Here is an 18,930-nt window from a genome sequence, read left to right as displayed (position 1 = left end):
TCTATCTTAGTGATCGTGTCTGTGTGGCGAGTCCAGGTCAGCTCCTCGCTGATGTGAACCCAAAGGAACCTGAAGCTGCTGACTCTCCATCGTAGTCCCGTTGATGTAGATAGGGGCGTGTCTTTTTCCCTGTAATAGTAGAGCATAGTTTGTCATTAAAAAAAGTTTTAGTTTAAAGTATGTTATAAAAATATCATAAAAAAGTCCTAGTATAGTATGTCATAAAGAAATGTCATAAAACATATAAAAAAATGACTTAAGAGAACATAACAATGTCTAAAAAGCCAGTTGAAAATCAGCAAAGTTTCCTTCCTTTCTTTAAACTACATTTATCTTCTTTGATAAAATAATGTTTTGGGGACTTTTTAATCCAGTTTGTGTTTGCTGACCCAAATAAAACTTGCCCAGTGAAAAACTATTTCTTCTTTTAAATGAAATATTTTAAAATCAGCTCATCTGCAAAAAAAAAAAAAAAAAAAGTCTACTATCTACTTCCCACTCCTTTAAAAGCCATATTCATTCACTGCATTTTTATCAAATTCCCATCCTTGAAAGACAAATTCTGTGTATCATCAATGAAATGTCATTTTCTTTCTCTGCTGAAAACATTCAACGTGTTTGTATTTCACCACAGCTAACACTTTCAGGCAGTGTGTTATTTCCCCCGTGGGCTTATTCATCTTTAAAATGTATGTGGCTGCAGGTTGTGTCAGGTGTTTTGATAAAAGGATCCTCCAAACTGCACAAGGCTGTACACTTATCTCCGAAATCCATGTGGAGAGGTACTTCCATCTGAACAACCCCTACATCAGATAGGCCTCTTCCACTGATAATGAAAACCCACCGCATTCACCCACGTTTATGACAAAGGAGAACAATGTTCTCACATTCTCTGCTTCTGTATTTACAAAATGAATGATTTATGGTTTCTTTAAGATATGGAACTATTTCTGAGACTAAGGGCGCTTTCACAAGCCAACATTGAGACAATTTAGGCAAATTTGTTTTAATGCAACTCATTTCTTTAACGCATTAACTCAACTTGCAATTTTTAGTTTGTAGCGGGCTCAGTTTTAAATCTAAAGTGAAGATACTAGCATCATATAAAACTAAAAAACTTAAGGAATCCATTGGTACCAACCATGTCATACTAGCTTGTCGTGAAGGAGGTTAAATAAAGCTCCAAACTTACACTACATTTTGGCGAGGAAAAACTGGCATTTCCATTTTCAAAGGGGTTCCTTGACCTCTGACCTCAAGATATGTGAATGTAAATGGGTTCTATGGGTACCCACGAGTCTCCCCTTTACAGACATGCCCACTTTATGATAATCACATGCAGTTTTGGGGCAAGTCATAGTCAAGTCAGCACACTGACACACTGACAGCTGTTGTTGCCTGTTGGGCTGCAGTTTGCCATGTTATGATTTGAGCATATTCTTTATGCTCAATGCAGTACCTGTGAGAGTTTCTGGACAATATTTGTCATTTTTTTGTGTTCTTAATTGATTTATAATAATAAATATATACATGCATTAGCATAAAGCAAGGATATTTGCCCACTCCCATGTTGATAAGAGTATTAAATACTTGACAAATCTCCCTTTAAGGTACATTTTGAACAGATAAAAAATGTGCGATTAATCATGATTCATTTTAATCAATTGACAGCCCTAATTATTTAACTATAGCCGCCAGAAAAATGTAAGAAAGTACAATTTTCTCTCTAAAATATAGGGGAAGGGAAAAATAAGTACAGCAGTATAAATTGCATGTACATCCTTTTATACAGCAGTATAAAAGGATGTACATACATCAGTATAAATGTATACATGAAAGCCTTTGAAGGCACTTTTGTTGCCGATGACAGGCCTGTGGTTATTCACCGGAGATCAACCGAGCCGAAGCTTCGGTGCAAAAGTGTGCAGCCCGTTCTCATGATCACCATGCCCCCCTGCGCTTCTAATAAACGCTCCCTAATGCATTCCTCCCCCCACCGCTCCCAATTTATATTCATCTCCGAGTCACACAGGCTGGTAGTTTATATTAATATTCTTCCTTACAGAATCCCCTTTAATAAAACAGCCATGTGAATAGAAAAGAGATCCTGGCAGTTCCTTAATTATCTATTGTCAGTCCTTTATCTTCTCCCAGTCACATGGGAGGGCCTCGGACCCCACCCCACCGCACACTCGCCTCCATCAGGAGAATATAGCACCGCGCTCTATATTACTCCATTCATAAGGCGAGCAGCGTAATCATGCCACTGGCTCCTTAATCATGTTGCCGGGGGCCTGCCAGCAGTACAACCTCTGTGCTCTATTCGTACCGAGGCACCTGATGACTGATTGAGGCCACTGGTGGTGCTGCACCTTGTGCCGGTTGTAGGTCCTCATCCTGCCTCTTTCTCTCTCTCTTTCTCTGCCTCCAGAATAATCAGTGCAAACTTCTGTGTGGCGGCGAATGGTAGCAGTTAGAAAATGGGATTTTCTCTCAGGGACACAAGCCTTCCTCAACTGCAAAATGGACTTGTCATGTTAATAAAGATGGGTTTTAGTTACACTTAAAAAACAAACAAACATGTATTTTGGATAAATTACAGGATGTCTACATTTTGCTCATCTCTGGGGTGATTATTTTCTATGTTTAAGACGTCAGAAAAGCGTGTAAAAATATCCATTACAACCCAATGTGATGCCTTAAAATTACTTTTTTCATCTGACCAACAATCCAAAAACCCAAAGATATTCAATTAACAATAATTAGAACATAACAAGAGTCTACAGCCATGCTGCCAATAATAAAAATGCAACGATTCTTATTATCGGGTGATTATACACAAAAAAAAACATACTTATTAATATTATATTCCATTTCTGCCAATAGATCCTCCTAATTGTTACATACTGGTCCTTTAAGTTTAGGATAGGTCGTCTGGCAGCGAGTGTCGTGAGAGTTTTTGCAAGTTTTTTCAGATTTGCGGTTTACCTTCTAGACACGACCCGGCGACTCGCAGCTAATGTTGAAAACTATGGCAACAGTACTGACAGAGCTAACAGTGTATACCTTGGGTGGGACCAGTGGGTGGGTGCTACGCTTCCGCGATGGATATATAGATAGAGTTATCAGCTGTAAACGCCATATGAGAGCAGTGCAGAGTGGCGGCCGTGACATGCACTAAAAGCGCTCACAACTGGCCCGGCTATGTCAACAAAGCAAAGAACGGAGAGCTCGGATTACAACACACAGAGGGAGAGTGACTTCATTCTCTGCTCAGGTAGACATTACTCCTCTATATCTTTACATAGCAAATAGTTGTTTTCCGCTATATTAATGCTCTGGATATCGTATAGAGCACCTTTAAAGATGTTAAGAGGACACATTTAGCTAAAGAATATTGTGATGGATTAATCTTCTGTCGTCTGATCAACTCTTTTAGCACCGTTGGAGTTCATGAAGTTAAACATCAGCATTTAAACCTCAGTTCTTGTATTTTATTGCATTTTTCAAAATTGAGACATGTTCTTTTAAAAAAAAAAAATGGCGAATATAAAACTTTAAAACTTTCACTTTCTCTTCGAATCTCATCTGGATCTCCTCTCAGTTTTGGCTTCCTTCAACAGATGTGACTTTTAGGAGTTTTTGCTCATTAAGCCAGAGTTTAACGGTCCGTCAGGGAGTTCAGGGATCTGGACGCCTGTCTGTGCAAATAACTTTTTTTAAAGGTCATTTGGTAGATCTTTCACATTTTAAGTTACTGGATAATGATGACTGGAGATGCTTAATATTTATATGATTATTTTTATCGTCTTTTTAATACTATTTATATACATTTTTTAATTAATTTTTCATATGCAAAGTCAAGGACATATGGTGATGGCAGCAGCCCAGGATGTGGTTAAAGGTGCTGACTGCAGACGCCTCATCACCCTTTAGTTGTCCTATTGTCATGCTGAGCTGGCAGTCATGCCACTGAGGCCGAAGGACGCCTGTGGACGCTCAGTAGTGACGGCGACGCAGGCAGAATCCTGTCATCCAGACACGGCCGAGTGATCCCGTCCTGATAGCGCCCAGGTCGACCATGACAGGAGCAACCACCTCCGCTTAGCATGCACCTTGTCTGTCCTTTTGCTGTTTAGTGTGCTGCGAAAAGGCAGCAGAGGGAGCGCTCCTCAAGGACGACCCGGGAAGGAAAAAAACAGGCGGAAAAAGTTAAACTCAGAGCTCTTCCTCAACAGTTTTTTACACCTTTCCTGCCACATTTTGTCTGAGTATGGAGTAAAACATCAGTGCTGTCAGACCAGAAATTCACAGCACTGTGTTCGTTTGTGTCATGCTGTACTGGTTTCAGCACATTGTAGCCTGCAGGGTTTTTATTTTCAACCATAGGATTCAACCTGAGCCCTATGAGATTAACCCCTATCCACAACTGAACACATTCTGTCTGTTTTGCTCTTCCGTGAACCAGAAGGTAAAAGAAAATCCAATCTAACTTTATTTCCTGTCTTTGAGGAGGCATCAACAGATCCAGCCCCTTCGTATCTAGTAAACATTGATGTTCGGGATGCGACAGCATCATGGAACAAATTGGACTGGCCTATCACAATCCCTGTAGCGCTGTTTATTCAACATCGATTTATCTATCTACAGCAAACAATTTTGATAATCAAATAATCATTTATTTTTAAGCAACAATGACAAAAACTAATTGATTCCAGCTTCTCAAATGTGAGTATTTTTGTGGTTGTAATTCTCTTCTATAATAAACTGATCATCTTTGGCTTTTGACCTGTTTTAAAAGCCTCCCTTAACCCCCCAAAACAATCTTGGGTTTTTCCAAGATTGTTTGGTAGCAATATGAATTTGGAGCTCATTTTTCACTTTAAATCTTTAATATTGATAATTATGTCTCTACACAAAACTCTGTGTTCCCGCTATGCATCTTCAGGGTTCAACCAGAGAGACATTTAAGATGCAGAACAAACTAAAATTAAAACTGTAAATGTATTTTGCCCAACGTCTGTCCACACTCCTTTGAACATAGAGCCTTTGAACAGTCAGAAATTTAGCCCTGCAGTTCCGTCTCAACTTTTACGCAAACACGGGTGCGTTCAGGATCTTGAGCCCCTTCAAAGCATGAAATGATCATCACATTTCTGTAAACAAGCTGTGCAGCATATTCAAAATACATTTGTGGTCAAATGACTGCATTGTGGTTGTTGTATCTCACCACGGCAGACTTCTGACTCCACGGCCAGGGATATCCAGCTGGGATGTTTGTGGGAAATAAGGTTGATGTATTTTAGCGGTCTCTATGTTGATACACTGCTAAGAATCTGTTTGATTTGTCTGCTTGGATGTTTTCAGGGGATGCATTTGATGTTAGATTTTCTGTGAAAGTGCAACTCTGTTGTTTATTCAGCCATGGAGGATTATTGCTGCTCATGCTAATTGCCGGCCGCGACAGCGACGCTGGTATTGCTTTCACCTTGCAAATCTATGTGTGTCATCATGGCAAAATTTGGTTCATTTATGTCCATCTGTTTTTTCCGGTAAGTACATTAAAAAACAACCCTGTTTTTCACTAGCCAGCTCCACCCTCTTGTCCAAATATGGTCACTTTTAGCTCCAAAAATCTAAGATGGCCAAAGACAGCCAAAATGACAAAACCCAAGGCTTCAAAACGGCAGTCCACAAACCAAACGGTGACGTCACGGTGACTACGTCCACTTCTTATATACACTCCGTGATTTATATGCTGTATTTACAGTACAAAAGTCAAAATAAGCTACTACAACATGAGAACACATTCACTGACAAATACTGGCGGCTCTCTTCAAGGGAGAAGCGTCAAGGTGTGCCCAAAAAGTCGCTTGACTTTTTGACGCCAAATCCAGCGCTAAATTGGTAACGATGCATTGGAACTGAAGGGACTGTCCACACAGATATCACATCATTAACAGAGCAGCATCATCAATCAGTACCAAAAATTCACACTCAGTGGACATCACCAATGTAGGGGGGTAGAGGTAGACTGATTCATTAGTTTGGCCGAATAATTGGCGTCGATAGGATGTTTTACAAACTATCGTTATCGATGGATCTGAGCTTCGATAGTGGCCGATGGCTGTGCAGCCGCCACCAGTCACGTTGGGACGTACATCGCCGTTTTGCATGGAGTCTTCATACAAAAGGTCAACGTAAAGGGGAAGAAAAAAGTTATCTCACGAATATATAACTTAAAACTATTAGCTTTTTCCTGCTCCAAATTATCGTTTTTATCTCGGCAAATATCTGTATGAACTGGCTTCAAGTTAAATCTCTCTCATGTTGTATTGATCATTTAGACATTTAACGTCTATCATCGATTTGACTGACTGTCCATCTGGACACTACAGCTTTCAGACCACACTGTGTGACCTTGGAAAAAAAACAACCGGCAGACTAAAATCAGTCAGACAAAGCAGTGAAACACGCTGCTGCATGTTCTGTTTCTTCCTCATTTCCATGCAGGCAGTAAAAAAACCTCTGAAATGTGTTCACCGTTTCACAAATCATGGAAGGCCTCCATCTTTAGACGTCTCTCTCCACTAGAGCAGGAGGCCATCTTTACACCCAGGCCCCGGCGGATCGGGCCGTTGGCCAGCCGGTTGTCATTAGGAGAATTTACTTCTCGCTGCCTGCCGCTGCGGAGCGGAGGACCAGATGTGATGCCCGTCTCCTGGGTTGCCAAACACAGCGAGACGCATCCTGCACCAGGGGAAACCATTCTAGAGAGCTGCTCTATCACTGCCAGGAGGAAACATCGCACAGCTCTCTCCAGCTTGACGGCTCTTAGCCAAAGAGCCAGCTGTTGAGAGAGGAAGTCTGAGTGCACGGAGAAGAAGAAGTCCTGTGGTTTTTTTAGGCTGAGAGGGACTCCTCCAATATGTAAAGCTCTCCAGTGAAGGGACTGCAGAAGTGAGTGAGGATATTCACTTAAATTCACCTTTGTTGCATCCACTCTATCTCTCTCTCTGTCTGCACGTCTTAAATTCACTAGGACGTTTATCGAAAGTACCTCACGTTCCTGTTAAGTGAATACATTTACAGAGATGTGAAGCTACAGTCAAGCTTATGGTTGGAAACAAGAAGCGGCACGGCTGGCATTTTCCACACGTTTTTAGATGCTGCATGCGAACGGCCCGTTAAAGTACACGTTTTATTGTGGTGTCTACATATTTTCCTCAAATACCGGATGATTTTGTTGTGATCTCGGTTTGAAAACATTTCCCTAAAAACTGTCTGATTCTCAAGAGTTTAATGTAGAAATCATTAATAATCAGCAAAAATGAGAATCGCAGAACAAAGACTGGAAAAACTAGGATGTAATTCAAGATCAACACTAAGATTTTTTTATACTTTAATTTGAAGAAAAAAAAAAATCAATCCGACCCACTCCCTTTCATTTAATCGAATGGAAGTTTGCAAGGAAATTTAGTTGTGTTGCTTCACCAAAAGGAAAAGGTAGGCCTCTCTAACGAGCTGAGATCAACTCTCATTCATATTCACTTATAAAACTAGTCATGAACGGCATCAAGAGCCGGATCATACTCAGACTGGCTCTATTATAAAATGGCGTGACTGGATGTAAACAACTTCTTGATCTGGGCAGGGAGCCAGGCCGGGGAAAAAAAATCATGCTGCAGCAGAAGGGATATTTTTCAGTAATGTAATGAAGAAAAGAATGTATATATTTTCTCTCTGGCACCCAAGTGTTTTTTTTTTTTTAATTACACAGTATGGTTAACACATACGGGTTCAATAAATCATTAAAGTTAACACAGTAAATGACTGTAATCTTAACAAAGAAAAAAAAAGAGGCAGAAGTTTGGTGATTTTTCTGGATGATGAGTCCGTTCAAAGTTGTTAAGGAACCAGTTTATATTTGAACATTAGTAAATTAGCACCCAGATGGGACTATAGCATTAGCATTCAGCTTGAAGTACCATAGGGCTTAAGTACCTCTGACAAACATTAGATTAGAAAAACTATTGATATACTGAGTTTTCATAATCTCATTAGAGAGCAAAGTCCTTTTTTTTGTACAAATGAACCAGTCTCACTGTAGTGGTCAAGGCTTCTCACATACATGCACACACCACCACCGACACCTCCTTTTACCGTATTTTACTGAGGTTAGATAGTTTAGTCCCTCCACAGAGGTCGAGCCCACCTGTCGAGGCAGGTAATATCATGTCTTATTCATATTTTCTCATAAAACTTTCAACAGCATCAAAAGCCTCAGGAGTAATGTGCCTCCAATATGAAGCAGCGAGATTGAATGGGATGTTAGCATGTCAGCATACTGATGTAGGACTGAAACAGGGCTGTAATCTTCAGTTCAAACAACAGTTGGCCTTTGAGTACAGTTAAGACTGATGAAACTTGAGCCAAGACTGACAATGTGGTTGTGATCCTGACATGTTGACTCTATAGCGGCATGGCTCTGGGGGGGACGGCAATGTCGGTCCTCCACCTATATATCTCAATATCTCAACAACTGTCTGATGGATTGCCGTGAAATTTTGTACAGATATTCAAGGATACCAGAGTATGACGCCTTCTGACTTTGGTGATACCCATAAACTGTATATAAGAAGTGGACATAGTCACCGTGACGTCATCCATTGGTTTGTGAACTGCCGTTTTGAAGCCAAAAGTGACACGAGAGGGTGAGGCAAAGTACAACCAAACGCTGACATTTATAGGCAACCAAAAAAAGTTAGAATTAACTTTAAATAACAATGTGAAAGGATTAAATTTGTGAGACCAAACCGCACAACGCCGTGTTAGCGACCTGTCAATCACAAGATAGCCACGCCCTAAAGCATACCCTGCTTTATGGTCTATTTGACTCTAAATGGAACCATAATTTACTAAATGAACATTAATGCTGTATTGAAAAAGACTTGAAACTAAAGATTAAGACCATAAACTCATGTTTACAATGTTTACTGAGGTAATAAATCAGGTGAGAAGTAGGCTCATTTTCTCATAGACTTCTATACAATTTGACTGCTTTTTGCAACCAGAGGAGTCGCCCCCTGCTGGCTATTAGAAAGAATGCAAGTTTAAGACACTTCAGCATTGGCTTCACTTCTCAGACCCAGAGGTTGCTCATCGGTGATACCTTAACTTCTCATATAGCGCCATCATCAGGTCAAAATTCAAATTAGTTCAGTACTTTGGTTTACGATCAAATATCTGCAAAACTAATGACATCAGCTTCACTTGTACTCTACGTTTAGTGCGAGTTAGCAAATGTTAGCATGCTAAAACGCTAAACTAGGATGGTGCACATGGCAACATTAGCATTTAGCTCAAACCACCGCTGTGCCTTAAGTACAGCGTCACACAGCTGCTTGCACGGCTGCAGACTCATAACAATATTCCTCTGGATATCTTGTTTAAGCACATTGCTCTTTTCAATTATACCTACACACATTTCAGGTTCACAGTATATGCAATCCTCATACCTCATACTATGAAAGGAATACGCCGTGTCTTTGAAAAACATAAGTGAATAATACATGTAGCCCCAGTGGCAAACGCACCTCTCCTGCAGGCTGCCATTCAAAGAATACCTGCCAGTGACAGCCGATGAAATAACATCCAGATTAAGGATGTCACATCAATATTAAACATATCAAGAGAATGCTAGCCTGACACTATCCGGGTGTAATTAAAACAACATGTCATAATTTGGCGTCATAAAGCTTGTGCATACACGGCGTGCCTCCGTCTGCCCTCTGGGATTCTGCCTGCAGCTGCATGTGCTGCCGTTTTTGTCACAGAAATTAAACCTAAATCCATTTCGTCGTCTCACACACACACACTCTCACACACACAGGCCTTTTTAATGCATGTCACTTGCTTGAGAAATTATAAATAACTTTGCCCATCACACGAGCACATTCTGCTGAAATACCGCTGCCTTTTCTGTGACACTTGACTCCTTAAATCATCAGTCATTCCTACTGATCCCTCTGAGCCAGCCGTCCCGATATAATCACATTTAGCCAGCCGTGGAAAATAACTCACGTTTACTCAAAGTACTGTACTTACAGTTTTGAGGTACTTTTAACTTTACTTATTCAATTTCATGGTATTTTACACTTCTACTCCACTACATTTACCTGACAGCTTTACTACACAGATTACGATTTTACCAACAAGACATATGATAGGTAGAACATACTTTATTCATCCTTTTGGGGATAAATAAAATCTCTTAAGACTTTAGCAGTAGAGGAACATCAGCCCACTGTCCTGTTTTAAGTCAGTAAGCACTTTTCCTTTACTTCAACATGCAGTAGAGTTTGTGTTATGGTTGACCTTGTGGCACACACTGTAAAACGTATTGTGGATGCCATTCAAAACCTTGTAGAGGTAGAAGAAGAAAGTTGTCTTAGCAGTGATGTTGTTTGTGTGTTGTAAACACACAGTATACTGTAAACAAGTTCCTATCCAATTTGACAATTCGGTGTATTTAGAGTTCATTCTTGACCTTGGAGACAGCAGTAGAGAAAACATTCTCCACACACAACACAAGAGCTTTCAATCACAGTTTGCCCTGTTGTCATGGAGCCGAATTTCCATTTTTTTCTGAAGACTTTTTAGAGCGAGTTCAACAAAATAAACCCAGCAACACTCGCATTTCACTCGTGCGAACCAAAGTGCCTTCTATGGGCCAACACTGAAAGCAGAGACACAGACTTCTGTCCCAGGGTCTCCCACCTAAACCAAAAAAAAAATATGGTTCTTCAGAGACGTTTGAACTATTAGCTTAAGGCTTAAGCTGAGTAGCAGGCCAAGACAGAATAAAGGGATGTGAATGAGATGTAGTGAGGCTATTCTTTTGCCCCAAACACTGATTAATCAACACGTTCTGATCTCAACTCGTCACATACTGATGCTTTGTCAGACCCCTAAGCATCACGTTTTGGTCGCAGTAAACACATGCTTAATGTTGTGAATTAAACAAAAACACTTAATTTGGATTAGGCAACAAAATCACTTAGTTAGGTTTAGGAAAAAAACGACATGGTTGGGCTTAAAATTACTAAATTTTTACAGTGCAAATGTGAGAAAGTGAAGTGAAAGTGACAGTGAACAGTGGTCTCCTGGATGTAGGCCTTGTGTTTGCTCCAGAAAAGCTACTGAAAGGACTTTGTGAGTAGATGGATTTCTCAGATAATGATTTACTGGTCTTAAAATCAAGGAAAGGAGAGTCACTCAAAAATTTGTAAATCATTTCCCCAAAGTTTAACAAGCGATTGTTTTACTAATTACTACGACCATTAAAAATGTTTATCATCCTGTGTAAAGTACATGGACGGACAGTGAATAAGCCTCTCAGTGGATTATTAAGCCTGTAGACTGCTTGTGGAGTGGACAGCTCTGTCAGACCTGTGTTTGTATCCCGCAGTGATATTCACATCTCTCTGTGAAGGTAATTCAAAATAATGAGAGTATCTCCACTTTTCTCAAAAACACCCAGCGCCTTCCTTTTCCAGTCTCCGATTCCTTCCCTCGTCAGTCCTCCCAGCGCTTGTCTGTTATCTCCTGCTTACAGCAGCCGTTGCTAGGCAACGGTTGACACCAGATTACAAATATCAGTATACAAACAATGTTCAATAGTCCATAAATAGGCCATTAAATTACAACCATTTAACACCTGAAGTTATCTGATGGTACAACCTGAAGACAGGACTGCCCCAGAGAGTAACATTAGCAGTAGTGTGTGACATCAACACTGTATTAGTGAAACAGCTGATACTGGACAAGAGACTGAATGAACACCGGAGACAGATAACATCGGCTCTCTGTGAACGCCAGACCAAAAGGGAAATGGTCAAAGGTCATCGTCACATCCAACACCAAAGACCGTCTTTGAACACAGACGGGGGTTTACAATCTTTACCCCCCACATGCAACCACCTGCTATCAGCTGACTGAAGTTCTTCTTTGACAAACAACATCCACAAGTAGCCAAATTTTTTATTTTGATAAGGAAAGATGTTTTTCTTTTTGTAAAATTATAGATGTTTTAAAGCAAATCCCTGCATCTACAGTTAAGATTTCACCTTATTAACAATGCAACACACTTATCAGTAATGGACATTATTGGGTTTTCTCTTTGGTTTTTGGGAAAGATTTGAGTGCAAGATGAAAAATATATAATTCCAGAAGACGCGGTGCCAATCTTCTGTTTTATTGGCATAATTGGGCAAAATCCAAATCACAATTAATAAAACAATGAAACATTTTCTCCACCAAGTCTTTGGATAACGTTAAAGGTCCAGTGTGTAGGATCTGGCGGTATCTAGCGGTGAGGTTGCAGATTGCAACCAACTGCAGCCTTTCTTGTGTGCCAAGCGTGTAGGAGGACTACGGTGGCGAACGCAAAAACGCAAATGGCCCTCTCTAGAGCCAGTTGTAGCATAGGTCAGTTGTAGCAGAGCCAGTGCGCAAAGTGTGTGTGTACGTGGGAAGTGAGTGTTGAAGTGTGAGAGAGAGAGCGGCGGCGGCAGCAGCGAGTAACGTTATCGACTCCGGCCCAATCTGGAAAAGTTAACAGTGGTTTGGTTTGTCTGTTCTTGGCTACTGTAGAAATGGCAGACTATGTGGAGATGGGACCCGCTCCCTATGTAAATATAAACGTCTCATTCTAAGGTAACGAAAACACGATTCTTATTTTCAGGGAATTATACACTAAAGAAAACATACTTATTAATATTATATTCCATTTCTGCCAATACATCCCCTTAATTGTTACACACTGTTCCTTTAAAGGTCTATTAAATGTAAAAAATCATCACTTCTAAGAACAGATATAAGCTTTTGCAAGGCTACCAGTATCACAGAGAGATGATATTATAATGGAATAATTAGTTACAATGAACTGAAATGAGGTTTTGTTGATCATTAGTTGGTCACTGCGTGTGAAAAATACTAAAAAATAATGATAAAAGCATCATGGCAGAGCTTTTGTTGGGCTGTATGCAACAAAACTGACATCATTTCACTAGTTCAGTAACTGTAATTTTATTATCAAATGTGTTAGAACACTTTTTTAGTGGGGAAAAGCAATGCAATGTAAATTCTAATATAAAAGCCTAAAGGAGGGTAAAGTGGAACAATTAGTGATTAAAAACAGGATTTCCATTTCTGTTTTCTGCACTGTTGGTATTATTGTTGTAGAAATGTACATCTTTTAAATCGTATCTTTTAAAAACACATTGCTTTTCTATGATTTTATTTATGTTTTATGACATTTTTGTTGTTTTACCTCTCTGGGTTTTTATGTGTTTAATTATTAGGCTTTAGTACATTTCATTATCCTTGTGTTTTCAATGTGTTCTGTTTTTATTGTAAAGCACTTTGTAACTGTGTTTTGAAAGGTGCTATAAAAGTAAAGATTATAAAGTAATAAAGTTGTTTGCTGCTATATTAATGCTCTGGATATCGTATAGAGAACTTTTAATGGGGTGGAATGAAAACACGCACTATAAATTAATCTTGCAGCACTCACTTTGGGATCCACTGCTCCACATATCTGTTCCTGCCTACAGTATATTTATGGAGACCCGTTTTATTTGTTTCAGTCTGACACAATACTTGTGGGAAGAGAAAGATAGACACTTATCTACTGAGCACCACTATAACCTTGTCAAAAGAGTGCACGTCTTGTCCTGAGTTTTCCTTTCCAGACTCTGACACACTCGTCTTGTTGGCTTCAGGTAAAGGCTTTCCGTATTGTGCTCATAGTGACATGACATTGTTGTTTTACTCCCATAAGGTGAAGTGCTAGCAGTGGAAACAGAGCCGCAACCTATTGTGCAATAAAGTACGGAAATAAAATGTGTTTGGCTTCCAAATCTGTGGGGACGTTTGATTTACATCTTCAGCCACAAAGCTGTCAGATGTTTCACTGATGTTTGACACTGTAACAAGGTTTTAATCTTCTTTCTCACACGTCCCCCGACCAAAGTAATAGTTCTTACACGGGGAAGAGAACAGGGCTACTATATATGGTGCTCAATATAAATTTGTTTTTGTTATGGAGAAGGAGAAAAGAAAAAAAAAAAACATCACATATGGCGCGAGTATAAACAGTTATTCCCTCCAGGAGAATGCTATGCGCAGGTGAGTTGGAGGCAAATCGAATGCAATGGAGCAAGCAAGCTTATATTTCCCAAAATAATATAGAGCCAACCAATACTTGCAGCGTTTCTCAACAGCCTGCCTGCCTGCCTGCGACCCACCGCTCTCCCCTCGCTTGGGATTTCAGAGTATTTCTTGGGAATGTATTGAACACAGAAGCACCTTTCAGAAGGCTGCACGTTCATCATTTATTACTGCAAAGTCCTTCAGCACTGCCTACAACGGACTTGAGGAAATTATCTGGTGACCAGTTCTGAAGGCCTTTTATAGAGCTGTGTGGGAATGTTGAAGTGTGATACTATAGATAGGATCATATGTAAAGAAAGATTTCTTATAGGTAGTAGAATTGTTTGTTTTATACTGCATGTATCTGTGAGTGTGCATGCATGGGATAGAAAGAGCAGGGGGGTATTTAATGTTTTATATTCCATGTGTCTGGTTGTTTCCTGCATCTTTTTATATGATAACACCCTCACAATGACAATGCTAACATGCTGATGTTTAGCAGGTGTAACAACCTCATGCCTTGCGCATTATCGTGTCATTCACACGCCGTTTGGTGCAACTGTGCTGGGTATAATGTTTGGAATGTTCACCATCTTAGTTTTTGCATGTTTATATGCAATCATGCTCTAATTTGCACTAAACAAAGTACAGCTGAGGCAGCTGTTTAGTGGCTTTTTCAGGCAACCAAGATTATGTAATTAACTTTCATGAACTGAAGACACACCGCGAAAGAGTTATAGCTGTAAGACGAAAAACACGGACAACTCCCAGACCAGACAACGCCGTGGTAGCGACCTGTCAATCACAAGGTAGCCACGCCCTAAAGCATCCCCTGCTTTATGGTCTATTTGACTCTAAATGAGACCATAATTTACTAAATGAACATCATGCTGTATTGAAGAAGACTTGAAACTAGCGATTGAGACCATAAACTCATGTTTACAATGTTTACTGAGGTAATAAATCAAGTGAGAAGCAGGGTCATTTTCTCATAGATTTCTATACAGTCAGACTTCTTTTTGCACCCAGAGGAGTCGCCCCCTGCTGGCTATTGGAAAGAATGCAAGTTTAAGGCACTTCAGCATTGACCTCATTTACAGACCCAGTTATTCTTCAACTCCTTTAGAGGCAAAATTATTGTCCTGTCCCACAACTCACTATAAATCAACTTATTTGTTATCACCCATTAACAATATTGGAAGTAACAGAATAACTCAAGTTGAGCGTTAACCTTTAACTTATGTAACCTTTACATAAGTTCCTTTTAAGCAAATGAAAGTCAAACTTTGCACATTTTTTAGACACAAAACTACATAGGCAGTAAACCCGAGAGCAAGATAAGTCACATCATGTGTCTTTACTTTGATTTTAACTGACATGTTTGCTCGATGATCATCATCTGTCAAAATCTGTCCATCTTACTCTTCCCATGCTGTGCTGTCAGACTGAATGTTTTTTGGCTGTACGACCCCCCGGGTCTGCGTAAGGCAGAAGACATTTACTGTGATGGGTTGCCTTTATTTGTATGCACATTGTGGAGTCTGTATTTTTATTTTATTACTTTAACTTTGATTATTATGGAAAGTGGGCAAATATGCTGCTTTATACAAATATACATATATATATTTATTACTGGAAATCAATTAACAGCACAAAACAATGACAAAGCTTGTCCAGAAACCGTCACAGGTACTGCATTTAGCATATAAAATATGCTCAAATCATAACATGGCAAACTCAAGCAAAAAAAATGAGTGGCGTTAAAAATAATTTGAGTTAACACGTTATTAACGCAACTTTACCAGCCATATTTTAGACTTAACAATGCTCTGGAGTTATTGGAAATGTTTGGATCACATGAGTCGGAAACAATCCTACACACAATTGCGCCTTAATGCACGGGCTGGCAGTGAAAAATGTAGTTTTTGAAAGGCTAAACGCCAACAAATATGGATTGAAGCGGAATATTTTGTTTGATAAAAACATGTTGTGAATTTTGGAAATGATTACATCTATCTTTTTTCAATGAATGTTGACTTTTGGACTTTTCAACGCTCTGGAGTTATTGGAAATGTTTGGATCACACTCAGTTAGGATCTAGTTTTATATGATAACAGTATCTTCACTCTACCTTACAAACTACAGCTACAACCTATATCTCAAGTTGTGTTAATGCATTAAAGAAATTACTGGCGTTAAAACAAATTTGCATTTCACAACTTTGATAGCCCTAATTAAATCCTTTCAGGACACCGAGGAATATTTGAACGTCAAAGAGAAAACATATAGCGTTCTTGAAATCACACATTTTTATTGTGACAGTCAGATGTAACCTCACAGCAGAACAACATTGCTTAATTTTGTTCTTAACGAGCACAGGGACATCGAAAGCATGCACTGTACAAAACAAAGTGAGCTTGATTATGTTGTGCAACAACTGAGGACAGGAAAAAATGTAATGCTCTTCTCTTTCTATCACAATGGAGGCTGTTTTCTTTGTTGCCTCTGAATCACTTCCTGGCTTGGCTTGTCCATTGGGACCTATCAAGACTTGTTGCTCCGTTTGTCCCATTCATTTGCATTTTTCCGCTGCAGAACTGCATTTAATTATTACACAGAGAGCCCATTTAGAGAGATAATGAGAGAGAGAGACCAAAAGCAAGCAAAACTCCCCATTACACAGTTAAACACTATATACAAGAAAAGCAAATCCTGCACTACACCCATTCGTTTCCCCTCCATATGTTCTCCTTACAGAGAGATAAAAATTCAACAGCCCTAGAAGCCTTAATTGGTCACTGTAGGGCAGAGTTGTGGATTAATGAAGGCATATAAAAAGATCAGTCCAAATTAAACTTATATTTCAAGCTCCCTCCCTTGAAACATCTTCATTGAAGGAATAAAAAAACATCCTACAAGCACATCTACAGCCCCGGATATCAGTCCACAAAAGGCTGGTTGCACAACATTCAACTATCCATGACAGCAACATGGCAGAAATTACAGTCTGTAAGCCGGAACAAATTGTGTAGCTGTATGCTGTGTGGGTTTTGGGCTAATCTAATAAATACCTTCAACATGACAGCATCACTGCAAGCCTCAACATTTCCTCTCCTCAGCTCTCCCTGTTTCAAGTACGTGACACGGGCAATTGGGTCTGTATTGTAAAAACCTTCTGCAAGCATCTTTCCTGCATCACTCTCAACAGAAAACACAAAACTGCAGTGTGTAATAAAAGGTATGAGTTTTAACAATGGCTACATATTTCTGCTGAACTTTACAGACATGCAAGTGTTTTATATTTGACTGCAGGAATACATAGAAAAGTGGAAATGTTAGTGTTTGAATTAATATTTATTTAAAATTTGTTTCATTTTTAGAACTCAAAGATCAAGAGTGTGAGTAACAAGAATAAACAAAGGCATACAGAAGGTAAAGAAAACAACTTTTTTTAATTTTCACTTGTAAAAAATATTTTAAAGTCCAGTCCAACCAAAGGTTTATTAATTTGCTCGCTTGTGTATTCATCCTGTTTTATTATGAGTTTTATGAGCTTTTTGTTTAAGAAATATCATTTCATTTCTAAAAGTTGTAGTTTACTTTGTATCAGAGTGCGTTTTCTATTTTTGCGAGTTTTTCTTATATTGTGAATATCCACTTGCTTATTTATTTATTTATTGTCATTATTAGAATGAAAGTTTTCTATACAGTAGATACTGGGCATGTTCCAGTGCATTACTTCACTGCTTTTTAATAAAAAAAAATATATATGTATTCTCTCTGGTCTGTATTTTGCAATGATAATTAATCTGTTTTATTTCTCTGTACATTTTGTTATTTTTGAATGTCTATTGTTGAGGCCGCTGATCATATGTTGCTCTTGTTTGGGGTTTGTTGATATCAAACAAACAAACACAGGAGACCGGTTTTTCGAGACCGGTGTTTTGTTTTGTAAGCTACGCCACTGACGTTTTTGTCGTGTTTTCCGTACTTATGGTTGGTCTTAAAGTAAGTATGTAAACTAAGTACAATATGTACAGAAACAACGTAACATGGCGCTTTTCCTAAACCTAACTAAGTGTTTTTGTTGCCAAACCTAAGTGAGGGGTTTTGTCGCCCCCTGTGGGTACTGCACCTTCATACAGGCATGTAATATTCACGCCTCGACAAATACTAGGACAGCTAGAACAGTCAAAGTTCAGAAAATGACATCACTTCACCGTAACGCACCCTTTAAAAACAGGAAAAGATAACACTTATGCCATATTAAGATATCCAAAATCTAAGACGACATCTAGTCTCATATGACGATATCGATATAATATCGATATATTGCCCAGCCCTAGCTTGTTGTCATTCATTATGTAAAATGCCTGACAAAAACAAATGCTCAACCAAGTGCTGACAATGTGTTGGAGCTGATTTTTGTTGTACTCACTACTCCTTCCCCTCTGAATACATGAGCACAAAGATCATTTTTCCTGTCTTAAGTCCACAAATCAAAATGATTCTTTTCACAGAGTCATAAATGGGAAAAAATGCTCAACTACAACTACAGCTAGAAGACACTGTCAATCACTGTGGATGACATTTTCATACCAATCCGAACCGTTGAGGTGTGAAGAAGGTTAGGGGTAGGATTATATTTCGTTCAGTGTTTTTCCATGCAGCACTTAAAATGATCATTTAAATCATTCCCACAACACAATAATGCTC

This window comes from Sebastes umbrosus, chromosome 9 (genome assembly GCF_015220745.1).
Source record: "Sebastes umbrosus isolate fSebUmb1 chromosome 9, fSebUmb1.pri, whole genome shotgun sequence".
Classification (NCBI taxonomy): Eukaryota; Metazoa; Chordata; class Actinopteri; order Perciformes; family Sebastidae; genus Sebastes; species Sebastes umbrosus.
Note: the sequence above shows the minus strand (reverse complement) of the source record.